The 22,567-nt window shown below is 39.1% G+C and overlaps 2 long non-coding RNA genes across 4 annotated transcripts in view; one reads left to right on the forward strand and one right to left on the reverse strand.

Annotated features, from left to right (window-relative positions):
* The window catches only part of LOC121044138 (uncharacterized), a 213,909-nt gene that overhangs the window by 63,002 nt on the left and 128,340 nt on the right, over positions 1-22,567 (reverse strand). For 2 of the 3 annotated variants that reach the window (XR_005797162.1, XR_005797159.1), the window contains exon 1: positions 19,675-19,939. This is a non-coding gene — a long non-coding RNA (uncharacterized LOC121044138). Of the gene's footprint in view, positions 1-19,674; positions 19,940-22,567 lie in introns of those variants that run through there. The other variant, XR_005797160.1, reaches the window with a different exon arrangement.
* LOC121044139 (uncharacterized) lies at positions 1,955-19,938 on the forward strand. The gene is made up of 4 exons (XR_005797163.1): positions 1,955-2,450; positions 7,431-7,509; positions 18,063-18,235; positions 19,496-19,938. It is a non-coding gene; the product is annotated as an uncharacterized LOC121044139 (long non-coding RNA).

The following is a 22,567-nucleotide window of genomic DNA, read 5'->3' on the forward strand; positions in this document are numbered from 1 at the left end:
AAGAGAGAGGATATGAAATGAGAAAGATAATCTCAATTTATAATTCACTGCTTATGGTTCAAACCCCTCAGGCTAAGTTGACTGTCACGACTGCTTTCTTAACAAAATCTTGTTTTGCACCTTCCAGAATCAAAATAATCTTATCTTTCATTGCAGAAAAACAGGATACTTTGTTCCAACCAAATCTTTCTTTCTGATGCTTCAGAACACACTCTTTGTAACAGAGGGCCAAATTCCTGATTTTCAATCTCTTATTCCTCTCTTCCTCCCCACCTTGCTCCCTCCCTTCCACAACCCAGTGACCAGTCTCGACCAGATTCTACACAAGTTACGAGGTCTTGGGGATAAATGTATATATAGCTTTTTTTTTTTTTTTTAAATCACTATGCCATCATTCATGTTCCTTTCTTCTCTATCTACAACCCTACCTTCAAATATCCACTGAGATGTTTCTTTTGATTCTTCAGAGGCCCTTGCCAATGTTCTCTCCTGGGAAAATAGAAGCTCAGTAACTTGGCAAGAGAGTTTGGCATCACTGAGATCTTTAAGGAATGGAAAGGTAAGGAAAAGAAGGGTAAGACTAATAGACAACAAGTGACAAATAACAGGTCATATCAGAGTATGGTCAGTAGATTTTCTCAGTTCATTGACTGAAAATCAATGCTATAATGTTAATGGTCTCTCATGCCTCTTATGAGAGACTATTAACATCATAGCATGGATTTTTATGAATAAGCATAAATCAGTTAGTAGGATCTTGAAAGGGTGTGTGTGTGTGTGTGTGTGTGTGTGTGTGTGTGTGTAAATCACACTATTGACACTATAGGGCTTATGCCTCTGTGTAGCAACATATTACTGAGGACTCATTCCTGCCTGTGGAATGTTTGAGCAGACTGCTTAGCATGACAAATGCAACCCAAATGTATCATGAAGAGAAGAAAAGCTCACAATGGCTGTTTCTAGGAAGGGCCCAGAAGACACTGAAAAACCTGCTTAGTGTTTTCCCCATGGCCCTGTCACTGTAGGAACAGACAACAGTGCTCACACCTGCCTGACACTGGGTGATTTGCAAAATGCCCTTCTGCCCAGCAAGGTGGGGGCTGGGCACTCTTTGAATCGTCTGGGTCTGTGATGAGAGGCTGTCCCCAGGAGGCTGATTAATGTCCATGTTTACTTCTCACTCCAGCAATTCTAGTTGATACAACCAAGAAACCAATGACACAAAACACCCACCTGTGAAGAAACTGCAGCCCCTGCTTTGAACCCCCACATTGGGCTCACAGAGAGGGATGGCTGTTACTTCACTGATACTTGTCTGACTCGGATACATAATGTCCTTCCCATCTGGAGGGGACCAACCCAACAAGAGCTGCCTGCACGTCTTGTACACTTTGTGGGTCTCCATTCCCCAAAAGCAAATCTTCATTTGCAATTTATTAATTGCTTTAGAACATCAACAAAGGGAGGATTTGATGATGTAACAATAATTATTGAAATATGCTGTTGGCTAAGCACATTCGGGATCAGACTGCTGTAGATTTGAATCCCACCTCTGGAATTTACCTACAATGAGACGAGGCAAGTCATGTTACCTCTGTAAACCTCAATCCCTAATATGCCCAGTACTCTCCCCACTGGAAGTCATGACTATCTGAGGATCATGTGATTACTTAGAAAAGACCAAGATGTAGGTAGGACATTTCATGTTTAAGGACATTTCATTATCCTTGTGAATTCAAGAGGTTCTACGGGAGAGAAGAATCTCACTGCTCATGTTCAAGACAGAGTCAATTTTGACCTATATTCATGTAAGCATCAGAAGGAGGCCCTTTCCTAAGTGTACACCATGTAAAGCATAAATGCTTATCTTTTCAATAGCCATGTATTATTTTATGGTATCTGTGTCTCTGACAATCACAGAAGCTTAGAAGTGGAGAATAATATTGTCCTTGTTTTTGAAAGCTTAAGCTAATCGAGTTGTATTTGTAAAATGGAAAACTAATTCCCTGTCAGGTAATGAAAGCCCACAGGATAGGTCCCCCTTAATAGTAGAATGACTAACGTGATAATACACAGATGTGTCTGTCTCAGAGTAACTATCAAACTCTCAGGAGTCAATGGGGAGTAGGAGAGAATTCTAACGTGTCATAATCTCCCCTTACTATTGGAATGGGGACAATGGGCATCTCCTTTACCTGCTTCAGGTATACCTGAAGAGACTTCAGTTAGTAAAACCTTCCTTGCATCTCTGCATTACTCCATCTGCCCCTCCCCACTGAAGGAGGAATCAACTGTCTGACAAATCTGGAAACAGGAACAGCCACCAAAGCAAACCTCACCTCATTCTTGTTGGGATATGCCTGTGTCTGGTCTCCGCTCCACCATGGGTTACAGGACTTTCCCCCTGAGAAGGAGACCTGCTATTTCAGAGAGACAACTTTACTAGACAGGTAACTCTATCTATTTTAGGGCTCAGTAGTATCAAACTATCACTGCTAAATGTGTAAGCCATTTTCTCACAGCCAACAGTTTTGAAGCTGGCAATTTGATCTCTATTTGTCTGCCTTGTCTATCTCTCGATCGATACAGAACTTGGGTGGGGACAAGAGGGACACTATTTTTTTTAATTAGTGGCAATTTTTTTTTAATTTTATGGCAATTTTTTAATCGCCATAAAATCCAACAAATATCATTCTATTCTGATTTAATATTAAAACTTTGTAAAGTTAATATGTGTCAATACTTTTTTCATCTATTGGAGGGGGATGGTAAAATGACCTTATGTACAGTTATAGGATAAATTATAAAAACCCATACCAAGCATTCTCAACAGGAGTGCTATTACCTGCCTTCATCATACATCACTCACGAATTTCACTGGTCACCTTGACTAGCAGCAGGGAACTGGTCATTGTAGCCTTGTTCTAGCTGGGAGGCTGCCCAAGGAAGGAAGTTATAGAGTTATGGGCAAAAGTTTCTTCCAGAAGTGGTTCAGAGAATTCCCAGTAATCACAAACAAAGTCCAAACCCTTCTCAAGAGGCAGGAGTTGGTCTAATCTGAGGAAGCGGGAGTTTCAGCAGTGTGGTAAAAAGGTAAGAGACAGGGCAAGACCAAGATTATGTTCAAGAAAGCTTTCCAAATGTCAAAAGGGAAATTTGAAGTGATGATGATACTGCCATCTGTGGGGAACACGTAGTGACCACACATCTCATCTAACCCAATCTTAGGAGCTCTTTAATCTTTGCCATATTCATGACAAGGACATGCCCAAGCTGACAGGGGTTCCCTGATCAGCTGAGCCTCAGGTGCTAAGCCTGATGAGTGGTGCTAGGCCATTGAGCTGTGGGGTGGTTTCTTATGCAACTATAGCTGATGTAGAAGTGTGTAAGTGATGAGAGTTACTAGTCTAACGTTATAGAACTTGTGAGTAGCTGAGTTGAGATTCACAAGATGTTAACACTTCAAAATTAGTTCATATAAGTTATTTATCCAGACACTGGACTAGTTAGGATGAAATGCATGTTTTGCCCTTGAATTTTAGCTGGGATACAATACAGAGGTCTCACATGGACTCCAGAAATCCAGAAAAAACAAAACTTGGATTCCCAAGGGATTAATACTGTAATGTTAACATTAACACTGTACGCTCAGTAAGGACAGAAATGTATCTGCCTTGTTCGTTGTTTTATCCTCAGCACCTAGGATAGTGTCTGCATAGATTAAGTGTCCAGTTGAATGAATTAATGAATGAATGACATCATTCACTATATAATTTCAAGTTAGTCCATCGGATATTCTTTCCTGCTTTGTCAAATATCAGTTGGCCATACATTTGTGGGTCCATTTCTGGGTTCTCTATTCTGTTCCATTGATCTGAGTGTCTGTTCTTGTGCCAGTACCATACTGCCTTGATGATTACAGCTTTGTAGTATAGCTGGAAGTCTGGGATTGTGATGCCTCCTGATTTGGTTTTCTTTTTCAAGATCGCTTTGGCTATTCGGGGTCTTTTCTGGTTCCATACCAATTTTAGGATTATTTGTTCTAGCTCTGTGAAGAATGCTGCTATTATTTTGATAGGGATTGCACTGAATATGTAGATTGCTTTGGGTAGTATTGACATTTCAACAATATTTGTTCTTCCTATCCAGGAGCATGGAATCTTTTTCCATTTTTTTATGTCTTCTTCAGTTTCTTTCATAAGCTTTCTATAGTTTTCAGTGTGTAGATTTTTCACCTTTTTGGTTAGATTTATTCCTAGGTATTTTATGGTTTTTGGTGCAACTGTAAATGGGATCAATTCCTTGCTTTCTCTTTCAGTTGCTTCATTGTTGGTGTATAGGAAAGTAACCAATTACTGTGCATTGATTTTATATCCTGCAGCTTTGCTGAATTCATGAATCAATTCCAGCAGCTTTTTGGTGGAATCTTCTGGGTTTTCCATATAGACTATCATGTCATCTGTGAAGAGTGAAAGTTTGATGTCCTCCTGGCCGATTTGGATGCCTTTTATTTCTTTGTGTTGTCTGATTGCAGAGATTGCAGAGACTAAGACTTCCAATACTATGTTGAATAATAGTGGCGAGAGTGGACATCCCTGTCTTGTTCCTGACCATAGGGGGAAAGCTGTCTGTTTTTCCCCATTGAGGATGATATTAGTGCTGGGTTGTTCATATACAGCTTTTATGTTCTCAAGGTATGCTCCTTCTATCTCTACTTTCTTGAGGGTTTTTATCAAGAAAGGATGCTGTATTTTGTCGAATGCTTTCTCTGCATCTATTGAGAGGATCATATGGTTCTTGTCCTTTCTTTTATTGATGTGATGAATCAGGTTAATTGTTTTGCAGATATTGAACCAGCCCTGCATCCCAGGTATAAATCCCACTTGGTCATGGTGAATAATTTTTTTAATGTATTGTTGGAGCTGGTTAGTATCTTGTTGAGGATTTTTGCATCCATGTTCATCAGGGAAATTGGTCTATAGTTCTCCTTTGTAGTGGGGTCTCTGGTTTTGGAATCAAGGTAATGCTGGCTTCATAGTAAGAGTTTGGAAGTTTTTCTTCCATTTCTATTTTTTGGAACAGCTTCAAGAAAATAGGTGTTAACTCTTCCTTAAATGTTTGGTAGAATGCCCCTGGAAAGCTACCTGGCCCTGGACTCTTGTTTTTTGGCAGATTTTTGATTACTAATTTGATTTCCTTAGTGGTTATGGGTCTGTTCAGAGTTTCTTTTTCTTCCCGTTTCAGTTTTGGTAGTGTATATGTTTCTAGGAATTTGTCCATTTCTTCCAGATTGCCCATTTTATTGGCATATAATTGCTCATAATATTCTCTTATTATTGTTTTTATTTCTGCTGTGTTGGTTGTGATCTCTCTTCTTTCATTCTTGATTTTATTTACTTTGGTCCTTTACTTTTTCTTTTTGATCAAACTGGCTAGTGGTTTATCAATTTTGTTAATGCTTTCAAAGAACCAGCTTCTGGTTTCATTGATTTGTTCTACTGTTTTGTTTTGTTTTGGGTTTTTGTTTTTGTTTTTGTTTTTTTTTTTGGTTTTGATAGCATTAATTTCTGCTCTAATCTTTATTATTTCCTGTCTTCTGCTGGTTTTGGGTTTTATTTGCTGTTCTTTTTCCAGCATAAGGTTAGTTTGGTCACTCAGTGAAAGGCGATAAGACCATTAAATTTAGGTACAATTTAATGAGAATTACAAATATTATCAGATTATTAAATGCTAAGACATTTCTCAAGAACCCTCCAGAAAAAATTAATCATTTGTAACGTCAGGTCCTCACTTTGGTGAAGTCCTTGGAAATGAAATTGCTCTTTCCCAGCAGACTGCTCTATAAATGCCAAGCTTACTGCCTGAATTCATTCTAGGTTATGCTGCCTGAAGATGATGAGATTGCTATGTTGGACTTCTTTGGAACAGATGGGAGGGTTGCTTCAAATAGTGTTTTCTTTTCCAATCTTTCATCAAACATTCTCTTATCCCTATTTTTATACTGAGATCTAATTAGCATTTTATCTTTGATTTCAATTTCACAAAAGACATGAGAAAGGCCTTAACAAAGATTAAGTGAAATTGTGATTTATTTTTATGTTTTGTATTTCCTTTTTATGTGCTCCATTCCCTGCTGCCCCTGACAAGTTCTAAGAGTTGAAATAACTCTATGGTGGGTTTTGCAGCTAAGTAACTGTTTGATTTTAGGCCAGTCATTCAACATACCTGGGCTTCAACTTGCTAAATTCCTAATTTGAATAATAAAAATGCTGTGTGGAATTAAATTTGAGGTCCTTTTCTTCTCTGAAGGATTTATGATTCCATGTGTGAGGGGCCACTAGGTAGAATGAATTACTGTGCTGTGAATCAACCTTGCCTTGGGGTTGAATGATCATAATTGGATTATCATTGAAGAAACGTCATGAATCAGGCACTGCTCTGGAAAGGCAGCAAGATAGACACACAGTGAGGATTCATATGGATTTGGAGGAATATCTAAGAAAGAACAAGGGGTCCAAATATTGCTATTTCTCTTGAGTCAGAAAGCAGCCTGATAGCATTTTGAGACTGGCATGTTCTAAAAGGTCCCAGAGAGCTAAGCTCTTTCAGTTTGCTTAGAACAAAGGTAAACTCAGAGTATCTTCACAAATGGGGATTCTTTGTAGGGACATGGAGAGAGAGGGGAAAAAAAGATATTCTTTCAGCAGTGATATAGCCATGCCCCAAAGGCAACCAGAATGTCATGATATATTCATAACTCTGGCATCATGGTCTCCAATGATCTGCAAGTTTAGACAGAGTGCAGAGAGAAAATATATTAGGGCATCTATTTATGTTTTTTAGCTTACTATTTATCTTTTTAAACTTTGAATGGTTTTCTGATAACACATATCATAAATAAGGATAAACATCTAAGTCATATACACATAAAAGTATATTATTAACTGTATGTGGCAGAGAGAGTCATGCTTGCCAAGTAGCTTCCTTACATTTCCCAGCCCTGTGTAATTAAATGGATTTATCTGGAAACTCTTGGAAAACAAAATTTGAGCAGAAGTGACATGTGTCACTTCCCTGTTGAAGCCACGTAAACCTCACCATAATTCTCCAGTCTCCCTTGCCTCTGGCTGTAACTGAGGAGTCTGCATGTTCTAGATGCATGTAACTATAAACTGGTGGATCCATCTATCCGCCTGGGTCTCTGAGTAACTACATACAGCAGAGCTCCCACTGGCACTGGAGAAGAAATGTATATAAGAAATAAAATACTGTTAGTTTAAGCTACTGAGATATTGGAGTTATTTGTTACTGCAGAAAAGCATAACTTTTCCTGACTAATGAAGGATGCCTACTCCCATTTTGGGAGGGGGGGATAGAGTGAAAAATTTATATAATTTGTTTACTTTTGTTTTTGCTAACACTGTCTTTAGGTTTCCCAAGAGATGCAACCTGACGAGTTCTCCAATCTGTAGATGCCACTCATCTTTACTGCAATTAACTGCGGTCAAGGTACCAGGCTCATGAAATGAGAAAAGTCCTTTTTGTGATCACTTCTGCCATTAGGGGGAGGGACTTTTGGGAAGGGACATGTTACTTCAGGAATTTTCAATTGAACACGATTCATCAATTTCACACAGAGACATCAAGTCCAGGAAGAGAAGCTAACAAATAATCTTGCACTCAAGGAACTTATCTTCGTCAACTCTGTGGTCCAATTTCTCATAGATCTTAATCAGCAGAAGGCTTTTAATAAGTGATTTGTGAATGAACGGAAAGTCTGGATGAAGAAATATATGCTGGAATCAGTGGCTTTCGCAAGAGGAAGGTGGCAGTGTATTAAGTACGAGGGAACTGTCTTTGGCAGAAGGCCAATCCTTTGGGAATGAGGTCTTCTTAATGAAAAATTCTGCAAACCTGTTTCAATTCACACATTCATTCAACAAATAGTTATTGGGTGCCCTTTAATGTTCTCAGGTCACCTTCCCAAAATAACTGCAATGAAAATGTTTTCCACTTTTTCCTCTTCATCTAGAAAGATCTATTTTAAACGATGGGATTGTGGATTTGAGCACTGCTTTTTGAACACAGTCACGAATCCAGGCATTTGGTCCAGGCAGTGCCGGGAGGAGAATGGGTAATGATTTTAACAGAGCCTGCTGCAAACGCCTACTCGTTCTTCCACAAGCAACTAATCTTAGGTCTCAGCAATGCAATATCCCAGTGAATAGAGGGATGAAATGGACTAAGAGGTGAAATGCTGCCAACAACAGAAGCCAGAAGTACCTCACTCTTCAAGGATCTCTCACTGGTGTCAGCTTGGGTCAGAATGGTGTTGCAGTGGGCTGGTGCTGGGTGCTACTCTGACCTCTTTGCCAGGGACCAGGATGAGAGCTGGTGCTGATAGCTCTTAACGTAATGCCTGGGCAATTTCCTTTTGAATAGAAAAGGAAATGGGTGAAAATGCTCTCATATGTGCTTTTAGTAATGACGTGCAGAGAATTTTAAACAAGACTGTAAAGGTTTATCTTTAATAATTCATCAATCAAGACACCAACTACATGCTTGGCAGTAGGTAAAGACCCAAGCGAAATCAACACAGGACCCTGTCTTTAAAAGCTTTATATTTTTACTGATGGTTACCAAAGAAAATGGTCAATGGATAAAAAGAATCCAGAACAGAAAAATGGTATCAGTATTGACGAGCAGAAGAGTATAGCAGACAGGAAGGCAGACTGTGGAGGAAAGTGGCTGAGTAGCCTGGGTTCAAATCTCAGCTCCAGCACTTAATAACAAAATAGACCGAGGCAGTTTATTTAACCTTTGTGCAATTTTCTCATTTAAACTATGAGAATAATATGAGTACTTCAAACCAGATCAGATGAAGTGTTTAGAAATGTGAGTAGCATGTGGTTAGGAATGACTGTTAGCTATTATTAGGGCAATTGAGATGTAGAGGGATATTATTTTGGTTGATTATTTTTTCTCATCAAATAGTCTTCCTGTATCATTATCTTCCTGTTAGAATTTGGTTGATCTGAGGAACTTTACTGAGTTAACATAATCTGTTATGGTACATCAAGACCACTGGTCTGGAATTCTTGCAGCAGGGATTCACTATCTCCATGGCCTCCAGATAGATGAAGGGTTGTCCCAATGCTTAGCTCTCTCCTGGGATCACAAATTGTTCTTTTGAGAAAGAAAGAAAGAAAGAAAGAAAGAAAGAAAGAAAGAAAGAAAGAAAAAAAGGGAAAGGGTTTCTTTAATGAAGGGCTAAAACCTTCATTATGCACCTCCTTCTATCCTCTTCAACCAAAATTGCCTCTCTTCTCTCCACTGATCTAAATTCTGTATGTCTCAGAATCCAGGGGTCTATGCAGGATCTATATTTAGGGATGAGGTGGAAAAAAGGAGTGAATTTTTGAGTCATGAATTATCTCAGTGAATCTCTATATGCCCCAACCCTTCTGAGAGTTTTAGTTAGAAGTGAAAATCTGGTCCATTCAGAGCATGCAGCCTCTCTATGTCCCGAAGATTCTTTCTGATGATAGATTTATCACTGGTTCAGCTTCCTCATTGGCCAGATCAGCCTCAAGGGGAATTGTTAATGAAGGCTGTCTGTGTCCCTGAGCTAGTCCTGCCTATCACCTACTTCTTTGTCTTCGGGCTTTTGATTATTCACCAACTTATGTGACCAAGGCTTGGTCACCTGACGCAGTTCACTCATACTGATGATGGCCACCACATCCCAGTGTCTATTGTCTTATTTGTTAGCATCATTGGTCAGGACGACTCCATCCTTCATGTAAACCCTTCATAGTATACCAGTGCACTGTCTCCTCTGTTTGACCTGCTGCTTGAAGGTCAGTGGAATAATCTCTCTTTAGATTTCTCTGACTTCATTTAACAACTCATCTGATAAGGTTGGGACAATCTCCCCTTTGGTTGACTCGAAGCCAATTGATTGGGGACCTTAATTACATCTTCAAAATCCCTTGAACTTTGCCATGTAAAGTACGCTACTCATGGGAGTGATAAACCTTCATACTCACACATCCTGCCCATATTCAAAGGGAAAGGATTATACAGGGCAGGAATCTCGGGGGCCATTTGAGATTTCTGCTTACAACAGTTTGGAAAGATCTTTAAACAAGTATGAAGATCCAGCACATTTTTCCAGTTCATTCTCATGAATACTTTTTTTCAGTTTTTCACTTAACCATGCAAATTATAGTAGGCCTGGCATGTGGACTAAATTAAAGCCTAGTTTGCACTGTTGCCAACCACAGCCATAAAATGGAGTCTAGTCTGGGACGCAGGAGATTTATGTTTTAGTCACATCCCTACACACTGAGATGTAGAGTATTCTCAGGGAATAGGCTATATCTCACTGAATTTCCATTTCTTCCTACTTGTTGGACACACTATTACCAGTTATTCTTCCAGCTCTTAGGTTCTTTGGTTCAATAATCTCTATGTCCTGAGGTATAACTGTTTGATGACAAATCCATGATGAAAAGTAGAGTAAGTGGGAGAGGGTAAGATGAGCCAAAGACCATCAAAGATAAGAGAAACGAATAGAAGATGAAAAGCCTGGAGTCAACTCCTCAGCATTGTCCAGAAAAGGCAGGCTCTGCTTAGGCTTTAGGAACCTGGGTCCTCCCCAGAAAGGTCTTATGAACATCTCAGGAAGCCAGGGGAATATATATGTACTCCCAGGCCACAGACTTGCCCTTTAAGCCTCAAGCCAAAACAACATTTTTCCTGCTGGTATCTGAACTGAGAATGTGAATGTTAGCTTTGCCATTTTCATGGTTAAATGGTTTTATGCTGGGAACTTTGAAGCTAGAGGTTTGCATAAATCAAATTTAAAGACAGACTAGATATCCCCAACTCCCATATGTACAAACCTCAATCTTCAATTTTCAAAGGGCAGTAAAATTTCTTAATCAGCCCACATATCTCCATGGTTGGAACAGTTCCCACAAATATGACAGCAAGAGTTTTCTATCAAAGCTGAATCTGTCTGGGGGACGATCAGTGTGCAGGCTTTCCTTCAAGTGTGGCCAAGCTTCAGTTAGGATAAATGGCAGGGGTTGGCCCTGGGATGGGTGGCCGTGTGATACAAGGGTAATTGAATATGGCTGCTCCAAGCCTGAGATGGATTTAACAGACTAAGAGCTCTGGAGACAGCAAACCTGACTCAGAAGTTGGCTGTAACTTTATGAGCCCTGGGACTTATTAACTGACCAGTTTTTCCCTCTATAAAAAAAGGGATAATTATAACTACAAATTGCATGGCCTTACAGTCATGGGGTCACTATTGCCCAAGGCTGACCCTCAGCCCTGCATGTTCTAATTACTCACTAGGGTTGCCATGTTCTTGAATAACCACTGAGGTCAATAAAGTAAAAGTTAATAATCATTGAAGCCAGTCTGTGATGTGTCAAGCACTGTTTTAAGCACTTTGTATATGTTTTCTTTTATACATAACCACATGTTATAGACTGAATTGTGTCTTCCCCCAAATTTGTATGCTGCAGCTTTAATTCCCAATGTGAATATTTAGAGACAGAGCCTTTAAGAAGGCAAATAAAGTTATATGAGGTCACAAGGTGGGTCCCTGATCCAGGAGTACTAGTGTCCTTATAAGAGGAAGAGACACCAGGAACATGCACACATAGAGGAAAGGCCATGTGAAAACATGGTAAAACACAACCATCTATAAGCCTGGAAGAGAGCTCTCAGCAGAAACCACCCGCCAATACCTTGATCTTGGACTTCCAGCTCCAGAACTATGAGGAAACCATTTCTGTTGTTTAAGCCCCTCAGTGTGTTGTGCTTTGCTGTGACACCCCTTATCTAACTAACACAACCTTCTAAGATAGGTGACATTTCTATATTACAGAATTGATTGGGGCTTAGACAGGTGAAGTCAATGGTTTCTCATAACACAACTCATGGCCACTTTACGAATGTATACAGGTAGAGGCAAGACACATGCCTCTTTTTGTACATGGAAACCACACTGCATACCTCCTTCAACTTTCAGCCCAGGGTCTGGAACATAGAAATAATTTCATCAACAAGAAATGAAGTATTCCTGATTCAACTTTTTGATCAAATTCCTCTACACTTAGGTTTATGTGGTTGGCAGCCAGCTCCTGGTAACTTCACAAAGAACATGTGTGAAGAAATTCCCATTAACGTTGTCTAGATTTTGTTCAGGAAAGTTCTTTCTGTATATTCTGTTTAACTATTTTTATTTTATTATTTTTTTTAATGTTTATTTGTTTTTGGAGGGAGAGAGAGCGTGAGCAGGGGAAGGGGCAGAGAGAGAGGGAGACATAGAATCTGAAGCAGGCTCTAGGCTCCGAGCTGTCAGCACAGAGCCCGACATGGGGCTCGGGCCCACAAGCCGCAAGATCATGACCTGAGCCGAAGTCGGATGTCTAACCGACTGAGCCAACCAGGCGCCCCTCTGTATATTCTGTTTAAATCAACATTTGGCTTAATAGTTTTCCAAAGACTTTTTTTTAATATAAGCAAAACAAGGAGGATGTTCCAAAACTTTCTAAGAAAAAAATCCTCTGGATTCAGGGTCTGCTTTTCTCTTCTTTGCAAAGGACAGACATTACAAAGGGGTAAGGAACTGAAGGACGCGTTTGTACCTTCCTCCCCCATTATAGGGACAATCAAATACATGACCACAGGGGTGTACTAAGGCCTAAAACAATTGATAGCACTTGGGCACTAATCACTTCATATTTTCATGTCACTCTGCTGTACCAGAGACAGTGGCATCCATCCTTAGGTTTCAGGCAAAAGTTATAGAGGTCTAGGAATGCTTAACTTACCCTAGCAGTCTCTCCTCCCTTAGTTTTCCACCATATCATACAAAAGAAGATTCTGCTTATTGAAAGATTTCTTCACATTTGAGAAAAGCATTTTAAATAAGCTCTGGTTTGGGGTTTCTAACATTTCCCTGTTTATGCTGAAAACAATTTTGAGAAAAATCCTTTAGACTTAATATCAAGTTGCCCTTCATTGATTCTGTTTTTTTTTTTTTTTCTTTTTAGGGGGAATGGTTAGCATTCAACACATGGATCTCTAAAGAAACTTTGTAGGGGCACCTGGGTGGCTCAGTTGGTTAAGCATCCGACTTCAGCTCAGGTCATGATCTCATGGTTCACAAGTTCAAGCCCCATGTCGTGCTCTGTGTTGACAGCTCAGAGCCTGAAGCCTGCTTTGGATTCTGTTACTCTCTCTCTCTGCCCCTCTGCTCATGTGCTCTCTGTCTCTCTCTCTTAAAAATAAATAAATATTTTTAAAAATTAATTAAAAAAAAACCTGTGCAATCATGGCCAGGACATAACTGCTTGATTGGGGAAAGAAAATGCAGAAAAGTTGACTGTTGGGAGGCCATGTGTTCCAAACACTGTGAGATGACTTAAGAGTTCCCCCTTCAAAAGTCTATCTTTAAATCACGATGGGAAAACCATTTATCAGAAATACCAATGTGCTATATGCTCAGGCTTGAGTTCCTAGAAAAAATGGAACAATAAATCATCTTTTTTTTCCTATAGAGTCTATCAAAACTCCCATATAAATCATGCCATGTTTAAAAATTATATGTGTAATGAAGTATTCTGAAAATGGCAGTTCAAACTCAGATCTCTTAGTCATAAAGCTAAAACACCACTAACACAACCAAGTGATATATCTGTCCATTGTATCTTCCTTAAAATGTCACAATTTGATACATGCAGAATAAAAGGATCATTTTAAAAGGTGTATCACATATAATTAATAATCAAAATATACTAGAATAAGGATATAATTGAGTCATCTGCACATTCTGTACCCTTTTCATACATGAGCAACCCAAGACTCTGAAAATTTAAGTAAGATACTCAAGGTCGCACAACTAATCTGTGGGGGAATAATGCTCTAGTCCAGCCTCCTTGTTGCTGTAGTCCAGTTTCTTTATGCCTTTGGGTATCAGAGGTTTGGAGGGTTATAAATTCTCACTCCATGTGACACCGAGTGCTCGGATATATAGCTTACTGATCTCTCTGGACATATCTTAGCCAAGCAAACCTAACCAATATGCTATATTCGACAAAAACACAGAAAGTATAAGAGATAAAACTATTTTTTCTAAACAGTGTCTATTATACTGAAGATAGTTAAATCATAATAACTAGGGAGGCAGGAAAATTGTATGTGGTTTGCTTTGATCATTTCCATGGTCTGTGTTGTAACATTTTAGGACAGTTCAAATGCAATAACAGCTGAAATAAAAAATGCATTAATATGAAACCATTAACAATCATCCTGAAAATCTGTATTGCAAATATTAACTATAATTTTACTATGTTCAGAATTTTTCCCAAGGAAATGTAAGGGTCTAAAGATGACTAAGAAATAGTTCTTCCCATTGAGGAATGTCTAACCGAGGACATAAAAGAAATCTATAGAGAACTAAAATCAAACAGGAAAGGATACAGGCCATAGACTAGATGCAAGTTCAAGGTGATGGAAACATCAGAGAAGAATGTTATCAACATCGATTTACCTTATTCATGGCAAAGCTACTCAATTTTCCAAAGAGCTTTTCAATTGACTGATTTTGAAACTTTTTATTCTCCAAGCAACATATCCCCAGCTGGAGCAACACAATAAAAATAATTGATAACAGCTTTTCGGCACTGCAGTAAGAGTCCTGTATCATAAACTTACTTAATCCTCACAACTCTATGAGGTATGTGTTCCTAATAACCCCATTTTTAAAGAGGAGGAAATTGTGGCTTAGTGTAGTTTAGTAAATTGCCCAAATTTGCACAGTTATTAAGTAGGGAACAAAGATTTGAACTTAGGCAGTATGAATCCTACACCCACAGTCTAAGCCCCCCACTGTACACACCACTACTAACAGTCACAAAAGATTTGAATAACTCGGTTGACTTTGTATATGTTGTTATTAAAAAACACAATAGTTAAAAATTAGTGGCAGCTCTCATGAATAATGGCCTTTGTTTTGGGCAACTTGATTTGTAGACCCCTTTTCTAGCATAACTATGGTAGCAATTATTGACTATTTGATGTTCTATGAATGTATAATAATAAAAATGTAAAATATGCATATAAGAACTGATTTTGTTCCTATTATCTGGTTTAAAATAGATGAACATATGTCTGGATCATTCAAAAGTGATAGCCTATCACTAAGAAATGTATTTCAAATAAAGATAAAGCGTTTTCTGATACTTTTACCTGATGGGAGAAATTTCTATTGACCCTGCACTCCTTTGTAGTCTGAAGATATAAGTTCCAAATGAGTAACATCAGCTAAGGGTCTTTATTTGAGCTTCTGAAGCTCAAAATGATATGATCAAAAATGTCTCCAAGTATTGCCAAATGTTATGATTCCTGTTCATAGACAAAAGTCAAAGGAAAATCCATAAAACTGAGTAAATAATCTCATGTTGTTACTGACAGCTTTCTCCACGCTGAGCTATTTAGGTATTAAGTGTAACAACGGAGAGTCATAGAAATATAGAGATTCTGTGTCTTTGGTTACATTGTGACCTAGAGAACAATGACCCTACTCATACTTACAAACATACATATTTATTGGGCAAGAATTGGCCTGCAGTTATACTGCTATAATCTCTACTTTACATATGAGATTACTGAGGCAAAGAGAGGTGATGTGACTTGTCCCAGACCACTCAAGTGTGCGTTCGTGTGTGTGCCCATGTGTGTGTGTGTGTGTGTGTGTGTGTGTGTGTGTGCGTGTGCATGAGTTGCACAGTGAGGAGAACGGAGGAGAAGGCAGAATGCAATATCTGGATTTCTAATGAAATGTTTGTTTTTCCTTTTTTTAAATTTATTTCCTTGAAGACACACATATTTATGGTCCACAATGTTGCAGCTGTAAAATATGGCCTAGTCTGCTCCTCTCATTGAAAGATGAGTTAATACAATGGGACATACAAAATCTGTATTAAACATCTCCATGACAAGGTCACAGTGATATATACAAGTTAATTACAGCTGAGCCATCAGATAAATGCTACTGTCTCCTAAGTTTCTGTAAGATCCCCCTAAGAACTAGATTTGTCTTTAGCAGGACTGCCTTCACTCTCCCATGATGACTGGACCCTTGAGGTCCTCTGACAAAGAGAGGTGTACCTATATTGCAACGCTTCTCAACAGCTGGACTATGGACATTTTGGACTGGGTAACTGTTCGTGGTGGGAGACTTTATTGCGCATTGAAGGAGATTTAACCATTATCTGGCCAGTTTTCACCAGATGTCAGTTGTGATGATCAAAAATGTCCCCACGTATTGCCAAATGTTCCCAGGCATGATGGGGTAGGGAGAATCAGCCATGTTGAAAACCTACTTCACCACAATACGATTTTAAAAGTTGAGCTATGGTTCCCATTAATAGTCCTAGCTATGTAACCTCAGGCTGGATTACCATTGGCTGAATCATACTTTCAATCTAATATCTATAGAGCATTGAACAGGTATTAGATACGGTGTACATTCATATGTTGTGTCTTGCCCTTGAAGAACATTTTACATAAGTACATAAACTTCATCACCAATAATGAATGTAGTTTTTACAAGTTTGTAATCTACATAAATGTATGTAATTTTTTCACTGCATTAAGTCTTAATTTTTACTCTATATTACAAGGATTTTTCTCATGTTTTGATGTGGCCTATATAACCTTTATTTTATGAGCCATCTCATGATACTCCATTAGACAATGATTAATGTCTGCTCTATTTTAAAATATCGATCATGGTTCCAATCATTTACTATCGTAAGTAATACCTCAATGAACACATTCATATTCATGTCTCTTTGAGAATAGTCCCAGAGCTAATTAGTAGGCCAAAGTGTGAAGATATTTAATAATATGTGATGCAGAGTACTGTGAGGTTTCTAAGGAATATAAAAGCTCTGAGTTCAACATAAGCATCACATGGAAACACTGGCTTTCCTGCACCTTCTAAAGCACTGTTAATAACCATGTTGAGTACTTACTATGACAGTGCCCTGTTTAAGTACTTTTCATGTGTTGCTCATTGATACTCATCCTAATCAGATATAGTGGGTATTGTTATTAGCCCTACTTTACAGAAAAGAAACCTTAGCAAGCAGAAGGTTAACTATCTTGCTCGAGTTCACACAGCTAGCTTGTGGCAGAACTGAGATTTAAACCCAGTCTGGTTCTAAAACCTTTGATCTCAGGGGTGCCTGGGTGGCTCAGTAGGCTGAGTGTCCAACTTCGGGTCAGGTCATGATCTCAGCATTTCGGATTTCGAGTCTCATGTTGGGCTCTGTGCTGACAGCTCAGAGCCTAAAGCCTGCTTGGTATTCTCTGTCTTCCTCTTTCTTTGCCCCTTGCCTGCTTGTGCTGTCTCTCCCTCTCTCTCAAACTAAATAAACCTTGAAAAAAATTTAAAACCTTTGGTCTTAAATGTTCTGCTATAGAAAGATCCCCACACTGCTCTCTACATTTTGCTCACAGGAAGACTATGCAGACAGGATGGCAAGATCCTTAAAAATTAAGGTTTCAATCTATAAAATTAACATGTAGTGAATGAAATAAAACTTATGTAAATGCCAATGTGAAGGTAATGTCAATAGATATTAACGTATGATTTAGGTATTGTAAGATCCTAGATATGAAGCTCAGATTCCTAATCCCAGATTTAGTTCAATAGTACAGAACAGAAAAAAAGTCTCCTTACGATCACTGTTGGGCTTTTGCTCTGGGATAGATGTGTACATTAAAACTTATCCTTTCACTTTAAAATGTTTCTAAAATTTCTAAATGCATTTTCTTAATATTTTATATAAAGATGAGTTAATAACAACCTAAAAAATTAAAGCCAATATTGTCATATATACTATCATTGCCCAAGTTGGCTCATATATAATATTAGAACCTGGCTTTATTCACACATTTTATCACATTTACACTAAAATATAAGCTTCATGAGTGTGGAAACTTTCTCATGTTTATTATTCTTTCTCCAGTATTTTACACCAGCCCTGGTACATAGTGGCTACTAAGCAAATGTTTTTTGAGTGAATCGATGAGTCCTTGTCCTATGCCTACATGATGTGCTTACTGAGGGATACACCCATGAATAATGTTCCATCTTCACTCTCAAAAGTCTTATAGTTTAAAAGGAATAAGTATGCAACAAGTGAGTACAAAGTATTGTGGAATATATTAAAATAGAATATGATAATACACAAGGTTCCAAGTAGTACAGAATGTGGGATGATATACTGGGAAGAAAGGATTAATCAATATTGCAGAGCTTAGTTAGGCCTGGATGGGAGTTGAAAAGAAGAGAAAGTTTCCTGAGTTGTCAAGGAAATACACGGAGGATGTGGCCTGGAGATAGAAGGCAATGGATAAATGCATGGAAGCATGAGATAGAATGGTGTGTTCAGAGAATTCTAAGCAGTCCACTCTTACAACCAAATACATTGCAAAAAAAAAAAAAAAAAAAAAAAGATAGAGTACTATATGGATTAAAACATGACTTGTCTAATCAATGGCATCAGGAAGAGAGCAGGTTGTAAAATTTCATAAATCAGTGAGGAACCTATTTCATTCTTTAATTTGCAAAGATTCATTGAACATCTACGGTTGAAGGCACAAGCCTAGACCCTGCGGAAACATGAGTCTTGGGGAGCAAGACAAACAGTATTCTATTTGCATGGAGGTTAATTTCTAGAAGATGGAGACAGACAAGACAATGAACAGGTAAATAAAAGTTAACAGTAATTTTCAGTAGTCAAAAGGACAATGATGAAAACGAAACAATTATATGTAAGAAGACAGGATTCTTCTTTAAATTGGGTTATATGAGGCCTTCTGAGAGGTAACATTTGAACGGATCTCGTTATTTGGAAAGAACCAGGTACACAAAGGTCTAAGGACACATGGTTCTAGGTAAAGACAACAAAAAGTGCAAAGCTGAAATTAAAGGTAAGGTTGCGCTTGGCATATTTGAGAAAAAACAGAAGAGAGGGTACCCGAATTTTAGTGAGCAGAGAGAGGGAAGAAAGGTAGTAAATGAGTTCAGGAAGGCAGTCAGGAATGAGTTCAGTTTTAGGCCTTAGTACGGTATTTGAATTTCTTTTTCTAAGTGTTCCTAAAAGTCACTGAAAGGCTTTACACAGGAGACTGCACCATATAGAACAGATGTAATGCTTAGTACCAAAATCAGAGAGACCAGTTGGGACATGATTTCCAGTAGTCCATAAGAGATGATGGTGGCTTGGCAGGATGGAGATAATAGATTTGGCGAGTGGCGGCACCAGTTCGTGGGACTGATCAGTACTACTGACCGTAGGCAAATGCTTATTTGCAGGACTGTTCTGGTCAATTAGTTACAGATAGATCCTTCAGAGAAAGCCGGTTTACTCACTGTCTCCCTTTTTTCTCTCCCCAGCACTGAAATGCCGGGTAACTATGCTCTCTGAGAGAATCATCTTCTCTGTGACCTGGTTCTGCCTTAGGAAAGAGAAGCTGACTCTCAGAATCTTACAGGAACAATTACACTCACAGAGGCTCTGGATTTTGCATTTCTACAAGACATGGTTTGACTATATGGCATAGGGTAGTGCTTACCTCAGGGTCCTGGTGGAGCGCCTGGCATACTGATTAGGACACTTCACAGTGATTCGGCATCTCCTCCAGCCTCTTACAGGCCTCTGTCTTTGGAACACCTGCAGACTTTGGTTTAGAAAAGCACAGTGATTAGCCCCCAGTGTCCTTTTCCGGCAGAGCTTTACTTAATTAACCCTTTCATAATGTTTGCCTTATAATATTGGCCTGATCCTCACTCCTCCCGACTCAGAGGAGACAGTAAATGAAGAGACAACAGTGCTTTGAGACCTCCCTGTGGCCATTTCTTCATGCAGGCCTACAGGGCTCTTCCTAATCTTTGCAATCCCTGAGAATCCAATTTCCATGACATGTCCCTGGAAATCCTTCGTAGTCCCAAAATAGCTCACCATTTCTCAGAAAAATCTAAAACATTGGTTATTCTATTTTTAAAAACTTTTTACCGTAACATACAATACATGCATACAAAAAAAAAAAAAAAAACCCACACAAAATGCATTGCTTAGTCAGTTATTAGAAGGTATACCCAAACCAACCCACCAAGCACAACTCAGGTCAAGAAAGAGCACTTTGTCAGCTAACACAGGAGTCTCTCATATACCCTGACCCAAACATTACCACTAATCCCATCTTTATAATCACTTCTTTATAGTTCTATTTCCCAAGTGTGCGTCCTTATGGTCCATAGTTTAATCTCCCAGTTTAAAAATGTGTCATGTCTTTTAAGTCTATTTTAACCTACAGGTTCCCTCTACATCTCTTTCATTTCCTTGTATCTGGTGAAAAAAACGGGGTCATTTTGCTTGTAGAGTTTCTCACCATCAAGGTTTTGCTGATTACATACTCCTGGTAGAGTTCAACATCTTCTGCCCTCTGCATTTCTTGCAAATTAGCGGCTGAATCCAGAAGACTGATACATTTCATGTTCAATCACTTTGGCAAGACTAGAGGTGGCATAATGCTGTTTTGTCATGAGGCACAACATGTGTGTGTGGTCCCTCTTTTTATTTCGAAGTTTATTTATTTTGGAGAGAGAGAGCACCAGTGGATGAGGGGCAGAGAGACAGGGAAAAAGAGAATCCCAAGCACACTGTCAGCACAGAGACTGACTCAAGGCTCCATCTCACCAACCCTGAGATCATGACTTGAGCCAAAATCAAGAGTCGGAAGCTTAGCCCACTGAGCCACCCAGGTGCCCCGGTTTTCACTATGATATCAGCAAATGTTGATGCTTGTGCCTGCATCAATTAGTTCATCGGGGCTTGCAAAATGCTGATATTCTAACTCTGGCATTTCCTTTCCATTTATTAGTAGGATTACTTTTATAAACAGAAAATGTTTCATATGTTTTTTGTGTACTTTAGTGGCACAGTTCATGTATAGAAGGTAGAGTAAATATTTGATTATTTCTTTCAACTTTTAGAAAGAAGTGGGGTTCAGGGTATTGTTTCACAGGGCTCCTCCTGTCTTGTCTCATGCAGTTCACAGATACAGCAGTCTCCTTTCTGAGACTGCCTGGTTTTGTCCCCCCCACCCCCACCCCGCCTTTATTTAGAATTCTTCTGCCTTTTCCTCTTCTATTTCTAACCTGCTCAACACTGAATCTTCTCTTAAGCAGTTTCTACTCAGTGTGGGGCCTTGTCCTGGAAGGGAGCATTTGGTGACTTAGTTTTAAAATGTTTATGGCAGCTGGACTGCAACAGCCCCTTCAGGCATTATAGACTCTGTTACCGGAGAGGACAGACCTACACTCAACTTCCACTGCTGCCCTCAGATCGGTTCACAGTATTTTAATTTTTTTTTTCAACGTTTATTTATTTTTGGGACAGAGAGAGACAGAGCATGAACGGGGGAGGGGCAGAGAGAGAGGGAGACACAGAATCGGAAACAGGCTCCAGGCTCCGAGCCATCAGCCCAGAGCCTGACGCGGGGCTCGAACTCCCGGACTGCGAGATCGTGACCTGGCTGAAGTCGGACGCTTAACCGACTGCGCCACCCAGGCGCCCCAGGTTCACAGTATTTTAAGGCAAATGCTTATTGGCTAGTTTGAGATTCTAGTCTCAGGGTCCCTCTGATACCTTGTTGCTTCTCTCTGCTGATGTCAACACAGATACGGATGCTACTCAGGTCCGAAACTGTCACTGGCTTGTCCTCACATGCTTGTACTTGGGGATTCATGGAGATACCTGTCACTTAGTTTTGTCATGAATGTTGTCCATGGTTTCGGTTTTGCTATCTAGTTTTTAGGTTGGTTTCATGTGGGTATTCAGAAGGATTAATAGACAAACAGAAAAGCTATGTCTCTGCTACAGCCATCTTCTCAGAACTCCCTCCAATTAGTCTAAGTTTTAGTTCATACCCAAGCATCACTGCTGAAGTTCTGGATATGTTAGATTGGTGAATACCAAATATGTAATCCTGATATTCCACATGTCTCAAAAGTCATCATGATACTCTCTTTAAAAATTCCTCCAATAATAATTCAATTAGTCAACCAATTTAACTAATCAGTACTCATGCTATGCGTGATGTAGAACCATTGGGTATTAAAGATGGAAGAAAACACAGTAACTTATTTATTAATTCATTTACTTATGCATTCTTCCATCAAACATATGTGACTAATTACAGACAACATACTGTGACCTAGGACAAGAAGAGGATATGGCTCAACTTTTTTCACTATGATAGAAATAGTCCCTTCGGCACATATGTCGTAAATGCATCTGCTGTGTCATCTTTTATGCTGTGTCCTGCTCTAGGGTCATAGTGAATGTAGAAACTCTGTGGCCACATCAGGATTTGCTACCTTGGGAACATCACAAGGCTTCTCTGAGTTATACCCTCAAGATGTGCATAATAGTACTGTTTACCTACAGGTGTTTTTTTTTTTTTT

Source organism: Herpailurus yagouaroundi, unplaced genomic scaffold, assembly GCF_014898765.1.
Source record: "Herpailurus yagouaroundi ecotype Mexico unplaced genomic scaffold, PumYag 188, whole genome shotgun sequence".
Lineage (NCBI taxonomy): Eukaryota > Metazoa > Chordata > Mammalia > Carnivora > Felidae > Herpailurus > Herpailurus yagouaroundi.